The sequence below is a fragment of the Lontra canadensis genome, unplaced genomic scaffold (assembly GCF_010015895.1).
Source record: "Lontra canadensis isolate GAN:19392208 unplaced genomic scaffold, GSC_riverotter_1.0 scaffold1800, whole genome shotgun sequence".
In the NCBI taxonomy this organism is placed as follows: Eukaryota; Metazoa; Chordata; class Mammalia; order Carnivora; family Mustelidae; genus Lontra; species Lontra canadensis.
In genome coordinates, this window is record NW_022632784.1 from 1 (window position 1) to 8919 (window position 8919).

At 48.6% G+C, this 8919-nt stretch overlaps 1 long non-coding RNA gene across 1 annotated transcript; it reads right to left on the reverse strand.

Annotated features, from left to right (window-relative positions):
- Positions 1 to 209: 209 nt before the first annotated feature.
- On the reverse strand, positions 210 to 2293 carry LOC116863606. Its single transcript, XR_004381842.1, has 3 exons — positions 2186 to 2293; positions 1433 to 1539; positions 210 to 356 (listed from the first exon to the last, which is right to left on the reverse strand). It is a non-coding gene; the product is annotated as an uncharacterized LOC116863606 (long non-coding RNA).
- Between the last annotated feature and the right edge of the window lie 6626 nt (positions 2294 to 8919).

Genomic DNA, 8919 nt, shown 5'->3' on the forward strand with positions numbered 1-8919 from the left:
TGCCAGATGACAGAAGGTGCCCCGTGCAACAGGACACCCACGGGGGGCAGGCCCATCAGTGCAGGATATGCCGGCTCGTGCTCCTGGGGGGCTCGGGAAGCCCCAGGCCCATGGGACACCGGGCTCCCTGCTGGGCCTCCAGGGGGAATCCCAAAGGTCAGTGTCCAGCACAGGCGGGGACCCCAGGGGCAACACTGTCCTACCTTGAACACCTTGATCTGGCAGCTGGCCGAGTGCAAGTGCTCTGTGTACTCCCCATTCTCGTTCTGCTTAAATGTATCGATCTGCACCCGGAAAGGCACGCCCTTCTCGCCCCCGTGCTTCCTGGGAGTGAACTCGGTGCTGATACAGTGCACCTGGAAGGGGAAATGCGGGCCAGGAGCAAGGAGAGGGCTGAGGCCAGGCCCTGGACTCCTCCAGGGCCCCTCGCCAAATGGAGGTTTCCATTCTGCCTCTTCAGGTGCACACCTGCCTCAGCTTCCCTGCTCTCCCACCCATGCTCCCATCAGGGCCATGGCCTCTCCATCCCCCCCTCTTTATAAAGGACATGCCCTCCCACCTTTGTCCCTTGACCTTACAGGCCCTGCCTGACCAGCTACCTCCTCGCCACTGCTCAGGCCCAGACCCGTGGCCACACCGTCTACTCCCTCCTCTCCCTTGGCAGATCCCCCAGACTGCACAGCAGAGACCACAGCTCAGTCCCCAACAGCCCTGGCATCTGGGTTATTGGGCCAGGCCAGAAACAGGACCAGAGGCTGCACGTTACTGCTAAGTAAATACCTGCTACAGAAAAAGGCACTGGATAACATATTTCTTATTATAATACTGTACTACTCCAATAATATACATTATTGTGATAATACAATAACATCGTAGTCGTAACTTTAAAATATAATAAGAATATTGTAATTATGTAAAAAAAATAAATCACTAACTTTCACTGAGCAATTGCTATGGACCAGGCATTGCAGTAATGACTTTAGGTTCATTATCTGATTTATAAGACAGGTGGAAAAACTAAGAGGCTCGGAAAGGGACATAGACTGAGCAAGGGAATCTGAGTCAGCCCAGCTGCACAGAGGCCCCGCCATGCCCCTGGATCCACACCAGGTGCTTGATCACTGATTAATTTAATCACAGAAATTCTCCTGGAAAAAATTTTATTACATATTATCTATGTGAGGACATACTTATTCCATAACAAGCTTACATATGGTTAAGCAAAACCGACACAGAATTCTCCAACAGGCCAAGTCCTTTTCTAGCCCTGGGGACCAACCAGCTCTGGGACTGAACTACACTTCTGTACCCCGTTCCCTAAATGTGCATCCCTGCAACAGAACAGGGCCCATGTGGGCCCCACAGGTGGACTGTTTTGAGGAACTACACACAGGCCCCGAAACTTTGGCCTCCCCCAAGGACACCTGCTTACCTGAATGAACGCAGAGGCTCTCTTCGAAGGGTCCCATAAAAATTCGACTGCGTTCAGCTGGGTCGGGCTGGCCCTGGGGTCCAAGATACCAACAGACAGTGGAATATCTGCACACACACACACACACACAAAAGTGCAATCGTCAGCCACTCCCAAAGATTTAGGGAAGGTCCAGATTCCTTCACCATAATTTGCAATACCCAAAGTTCTGAAAACTGAGTTTCACCCAGCTCATTTGGCAGCAAGCCCAACGTGACCACCATGAAGCCATTTAGAGTCTTTGTCCCATTCTGGGTCAATGTTTTCTCCTGCTGCAGAAATATCAGTGCACCTGATTGGCTACTGGGAGGCATCACCTGTCGCTAGGGGTCTCCGCACCCTGTTTTAAGAATTCTGACCTCTGAATTCCAAAACCCGACTGGCTTCCAGGGTTCTAGATAAAAGACGACAGACCAGTGCCCAAGACCCCAAACTCAGTTTCTGTTGCCCAACTCTGCAATGCCCATGCTTCCCTCTGTCACAGAGCAAACTCCTTAAGGCGGGACCCTCTGCAAAACTTTCCGGCTGCAGGCCTTTGAATGAGAGGTCCCCAAGGGCAGGCCTGGGGGAATGGGCGGGTCTGCCAGCTCCCACAGCAGCTCACCCAGGGCAAGAGTGCACTAAGAGCCCTACGGAGGCATGAGTCCCAAGGCATCCAGGAAGAACCCTAATATGCTCGGAGTGCCTGGCGCCCCTCGTGGCCAAGAGACTCACCGATGTCCAGGATCCTGTCCCCGGGCCGGCTCCAGCGCCATCCCTCCAGCTGCTGGTGCTCTGTGTACTGCAGCCGGCGGTCGTGGAAAACCACACGGATGATGCTCTAGGGAGGACAGGCCAGGCAGACAGCTGAGTATGGGTACAAGAAGGACCCAAGAGGAACCTCCCACGAAGGCAAATTTCCCACCTTTTAAGACTAAGACCCCTTCTGCTGGAGCCTTCCTTCCCGGCTCTCTGGCTCTGTGTGCTTCTCCCCACTCAGAACCCCAATCACAGACAGTGAGAATGAGGACTATCCCCTTTTCCAGAATTACTAAGTGCTTTACATACATGGCTAATCTATACTCCTTTTCATGCAGATAAGCAACTGCTCAGTTAAGTGGCAAAGCCAGGCTCACATCTCAATCTGTCCAACCCAGAGCCTGTTCAGGTGAAGCCCAGGCCCCTCTAGCTCTCAGAACTGCCTGACTGACCCTGGCTACTTAGACAACATGCCCCAGGGAACAGGAATCCCTTTCCCAGTCTGGAGCTCTACCCAAACCTCCCAGGCACTCCTGACCCCCACCTCCAGCAAGCCCAGGTTTCCTAACCCCCACCCCTAGCAGGCCCAGGTTCCCAGAACCCCCAACAACTCCTAAGGAGGGAGGGCGGCCCCGTAGCCTTGCCTTGACATATTTTGTGTTCAGATCTTGGAAGTCTCCCAGCTTCCGATTCTCCAGCAGTCGGATTTCGTAAGACTGACCTAGAGGGGGATGAATAGGACATTCTCCATTTCTGAGGGGTTTCAGACCTGGGGTTCACCCAGACAGTGGCCTTCTTGACCTCCTCGGTGGCCCACCCAGGCCTCTCGGCCCCAGGGAACAGAGCAAGGAGTCAATGCATGGCCAACTCAGACGGCTGGCTCTCTGGGCCACACACCCCCCCACCCCCAGTCTGTCCCCGCCTGGTTGCACCTAGGACACCCCAGGGAGCAAATCACATGTCCCAGAAACAGCACCTCCACAATTTTCGAAGGATTCAACAAAATGTAGTTAACACTAAATTTATGAATGAATGGGGTGCCTGGATGGCTCAGTGGGTTAAAGCCTCTGCCTTTGGCTCAGGTCATGATCTCAGGGTCCTGGGATCAAGCCCCACATCGGGCTCTCTGCTGGGCGGGGAGCCTGCCTCCCCCTCTCTCTCTGCCTGCCTCTTTGCCTACTTGTGATCTCTGTCAAATAAATAAATAAATAAATCTCCAAAAACAAACAAACAAACAAACAAACAAATTTACAAATGAAACTTCACAGTTCTTTATAAAGGACGCCCCCATTCACCTAGATGGAGAACTCAGCCACCCACTCAAATCCACATGAGAGTAAATAAATGACCATACCCTTCCCCAGAGCAGTTAGAGGAACGAGTAAAAGCCTGTTAAACATTGTCCCTAACTGCAGAATGAAAAGCATTTTCCCAAGTTAGAAGAATTCCATGTATTTAAAGGGTGTGGGATTCTATTTGGTGACACTGCCCCAGCGCAGGCTGGTTCAGGAATGCGCACGGGGGAAAAGGCGCATCCACCGGACAGACACAGCTCCCATCTATGAACAGCCTGAAGCAAGCAACATGTGTTACCGGGAAGTGAAACACAGTCTGAAGAAAGAGGACACATCACGTTCCTAGACGGGAAGGCCAGTTCTCAAATGATGTCAGTTCTTCCCAAATTAAGGGAGTGCTACGACTCTAAGACACCCATACATATGTTAACTTAATAAAGATGTTTGACAAACTGAGAGAATGACTTAACGATGGTAAATCTGACTGGCTGACTAAAATTGTTTTTCTTTTTAACTTTGAGATAAGGATAGACTCACAAGAAGTAACAAAAATAGTACAGAAAGGTCTTGAATACCTGTCCCCCAGTGTCCCCAGTGGTGCCAGCCGAGGTAAGTACGGGACACCAGTGGAAACCAGGAAATCAGGAGGAAACCTTGGAAACCAGGAGGCTGACCACGGCACACGGCAGTTCCCACTCAGCTACAGGCCTGACACAGAGCTCCCTGGGGCTTTGCAGGGACTCAACTCACAGCAAATACATTGAGACAAGTCACCAGAGACTGAAGTCAACTTTCTTAAGGTCTCATGTGAACATGAGTCATTCTTACCAGACACTCAACAGGGAAGGACTTTCTGAAACAAAAACTGGAGGAAAGGGAAATCTACCTATATTAAATTCTCTCTCTCTAAACACACACACACGAATTAAACTTAAATGCAAACAACAGATTAGGAACAGCACAAACCCAGTGGGTAGCAGTTTTAAAACAGCTAAAACAGCTAAAACAGCCATGATTAGTAAAAACACCATGTTACTGCCTGCGGTGGGTGGAAAGCTGCCCCCTCACCCCAAAAATCTCTCCTACATATCCTCATCTCTAGGACCTATGAATGTTGTCTTGTATTTGGAAAAAGAGTCTCTGCAGATGCAATTAATTACATACTGATATTGAGATGAAGATATTCCTGGATTATCCGAAGGTCCCTAAATCTTTTGACAAGTGTCCTTGTAAGAGACACCCTGGGAGACAGAGATGAGGCAATGTGACCAGCAGAGACTGCAGAGACACAAGCCAAGGGACACCTGAAGCCCCCAGGAGCTGGAAGCTACAGAGAATGGCGTCTCCCCTAAAGCCCTACCAAGCCACACGGCCCCCTACAGGACTGCCGACTTCTAGCCTCCAGAACTCTAAGAGAAGAAACTTCGGGTGTTCTGTGTTAAGCCAACATGTTTACAGTAATTCGTTAAAGCAAACACAGAAAGCTGATAAACTCCTCCCTGCAACGAATAACAGAACGGGTGAAGAACCTGCAATTCCATCATTCATTCCAAATATTGGCTGACAACAACTACTATGAAACGCCACGTGAATTCTAGGGACTCGGAGATGAGCCAAATGGACACAGGGCTGTGTGTCACCGAGCTTGTCCCCATGGCTCTCGCCTGGCCTGGAAATGAGGCTGGCCATGTGCAGAAATACCCACTCAGCCAGTGCCCTTTCCAGCTGCTACCAGACCATGATAGGACCAGTAGACACAAGGACGTACCAATTCCCCATCCCCCTCAGGACGATGTGCTGGGCACACTTCCTGTCAGAGGGAGGAAGCACAAACCCCAAACTTTTGGCCTGCCCACTTGCCAGCTCAGAAGTTGCAACTCACGGAAGGGTCCTGCTGACCTAACGAACATACTGCTAGCTTTTGAAAAAAGTCAGATTTTTACCATACATTTCCTGGCTCCTAAGCCAACATTCCCTTAACAGCGACGTAAAATGGAGCCTCACACACCCTAACTGGTTTTTCCAGTGTCCTCCACCTTCTTCCTTTCCTTCCAAGTAAAAATGTAGCCAGCTCCAGCATGAGGCCCAAGGCCCAAGTGCTCACCACCATGGGTTTATGGGTGACCCAGAACCCAATTAATACTGATCCGCAGCTCTGCAGGGCAACCCCAGCTCATGCAAACCGAAGGCTCCTCCTGCCCTGTCCAGGGCACTTTCTTGAGCTTGAATACAGAGTCTGGAATCAGTGCTAGTTAAGTGGGGTCCTAGGCCAGGGGCTACGCCTCTACCTGCTGTGGAGACCTGACCCATGTGCTTCCTCTCTGCCTCTGCCACCACCCGTCCTTGTCCCTTCTTCCTGTATGCACACATTCTGGAGCCCCTCCCTCCCTGCCTGCCTGGAAGCCAACACTGCTAGGGCCAGGCCCACCTCCCCAAGCCCAGCTCTCACACAGGGTGGTGCCATCAGAAGGCCATGGTCCCTGCTCACACACACTGATGAGCAAGGTCACAAAAGTAGAACTGACCTGGGGCACAGGGGCACCTCTCTGCTCGGCCAGCATCATTGTGGGACATGGGTGGGAGCTACGGAGAGTGGGCTCTGGGGTTCTGCTCACCACTGCACTGTTGACACACAGCAGGGATCACCAAGTGCGCAAACATGATTTCATATTCTTTACCATGCTGTTCTGTGCTATGACCATAGGGTTTGCAAACCTAAGACCCAGTCTCACCTTCAAAGGCAGCAGTCTTCTGGAGTGTACCATACCACACAGAAAAAGCACTTATATAGGGCAGAATTTGGAAAATCTGTCTAAGAGACAACAAAGATCCAAAGTTGGGCAACACTCACAGAGAATGGGGAGGGAGGAAGGGTGACAAAGGTTTGAATCAGGAGATAACACTGGAGATGGACTTTGAAGAGTGTGCAGGACTTCTGTAGTGGAGGGGATGAATGAATGCGCAAGTAATCCCAAGCAAAGCTGAGGCAAGGTGGTGGGAGGGGAAAGGCGTGCCTCTGGGGAGCAAGAAGTAGCAGCTTCCATTCACTGGGTGCTTACATAATGGCAAAGTCCTGCTTGGGATTAACTCACCCGAACCTAAGCATAAGTCAATAGCTTGAGACCGGGGCAGCTTAGGATTGTGAGCCCCACTGAGAGGAGGCGGCAGAGGGTCAGAGAAAATTACCTGACTTGGGCAAGCTTGCACAACTAGGAAGTGGCAGAGCCAGGAGCAGAAGCAGTCTTGTTTCCAGAACCTACCACATCCTCCCTGGTGGGGATCATTTGCTGGGCAGAGGCCATCTGTAGTTCTACATGATTCTCTCTCAACTTCTCTCTTCTGGATGGTATCAGGTTCCCTCCTGCATCTGGACCAAAGTTTGCCTACAGCATCTCATGGCATAGAAACCTTCCCCATCCCAGGACAAGACAGGTTTTTTCCATCCTTCCTTCTTCTCTCTAGGATTAGTAATAAAAAGGATTCCTAGGATGACCAAGTCAACCTGCTGGGTGATCCTGGATATCATGTTGGCTCCATTTCCTAGTCTGTAAAATATTCTGTTTCCCAGGGCACCTGACTGGCTCAGTCAGTTAAGCATCTTCCATTGGTTCAGGTCATGATCCTGGGGGTCCTGGGATTGAGCCCTGTGTCAGGTTCCAGGCTCAGCAGGGAATCTGCTTCTCTCTCCCCCTCTACCCATCCCTCTCATGTTCTTTCTCTCTCAAATAAATAAATAAAATCTTTTTTTAAATCCTATAAAAAATAGTCTGGTTCCCACATTCTAAATAGCAATCTGGGAAGAAAAACAGGTACTACAGGAAATGAGAGGAAAAGCCTGTTCTAATTTTCTGAATTGTAAAATGTGGCAAAAGAAAAAGAAGTTGGTCCTAAAATCAAGGAAATAGGGTAGTAAGTAACTGTCATTTAGTTTCAGTGCAGTTACATGTCAGAACACGGCCAAGCACAGCCCATTATGTGCACTATTTGATTTAGTTCTCTCAAGAGTCCTAGGAGGAAAACCCGTTATTGCCCCCATATTACTGATGAGGAAATTAAAATTAAGGTCCAGAGAGGTTAAGAATCTTGGTGAAGATCCAAGGTGGGTCTGTCAGACTCCTGATCACTTAGCCGAACTACTGCATACAATCTCCAGCGGCTTCACAGGTCCCTTCTGATTCTAACATTTAAGGAGTCCGTCTATTATGCTTCCTCCTGAATTTCTTCATATTCATCTTATTTTATGACCCTCCCTCTCCCACACACTTAAAGCCTCCCCTTCCCTTACAGCTCAAATCCCAAATCCCCTCTGACCTCAGTTCCCAAAGTAAGATGCACCTTCGAAGTCTGGTGGACACAGAACCACACTGTGGCGTAAGGTCTGGTACTTGTTTCCTCATGATCAACTAGGCTCCCTGAAACACGTATTCCTATTCCATTTAAAATACTCCAAAGAGATAAGCTTACAGAACCTAAAACCGTGTCATTTTTGGCATGGAAACGAACAGACCAAAAGAAAAGAATAAACCCAGAAACAGGCTTTTAGATACTTGGAAACTTGATCTAGGACAGTGAGGAAAAAAACACAGAGTTTTTTTTTTTTAAAGATTTTTATTTATTTATTTATTTGTTTGACAGACAGAAGGGGAGCAGGGGGAGTGGGAGAGAGAGAAGTTGGCTTCCCGCCTAGCAGGGAGCCCCAATGCAGGGATCATGACCTGAGCCAAAGACAGACACTTAACACCTGAGCCACCCAGATACTCCAAAACACAGACTTTTTAACAAGTGTGGGATATCTATTTGGGGGAAAAAAATCCCTACCACACACCATGTATAATAAATTAATTCTAGGGGCACCTGGGTGGCTCAGTGGGTTAAGCCGCTGCCTTTGGCTCAGGTCATGATCTCAGGGTCCTGGGATCGAGTCCCCACATCAGGCTCTCTGCTCAGCGGGGAGCCTGCTTCCTACTCTCTCTCTGCCTGTCTCTCTGCCTACTTGTAATCTCTCTGTCAAATAAATAATAAATTAAAAATTTTTTTAAAAAAATTAATTCTATGAATGAAAATCATAAAATAAGAGCAAAACCTTAACATTTCTTTTTTTTTTTTTTTTTTTTTTTTAAGGTTAGAGACTTGTATTGTTGGGTGTATAAATTGTTACAACTTGTATGAGAGCCATTTGGTAGTGCTCATCATAAAGTTTTTTTTTTTTTTTTATATATATATAATTTTATAAAACCTTAACATTTCTAAAGAAAATATGAGATTCTTTCATGACTGTGGGGTAGGAAATGATTTTTTGAAGTAGACACAAATACACAAAAGGAAAAATTATGTCCGTTTTGTTATACAGAAAACAATGCTAAAATTTATACTGAGACACTTGCGAAAATGCCAGGGGTGGGGTGCCTGGGTTGC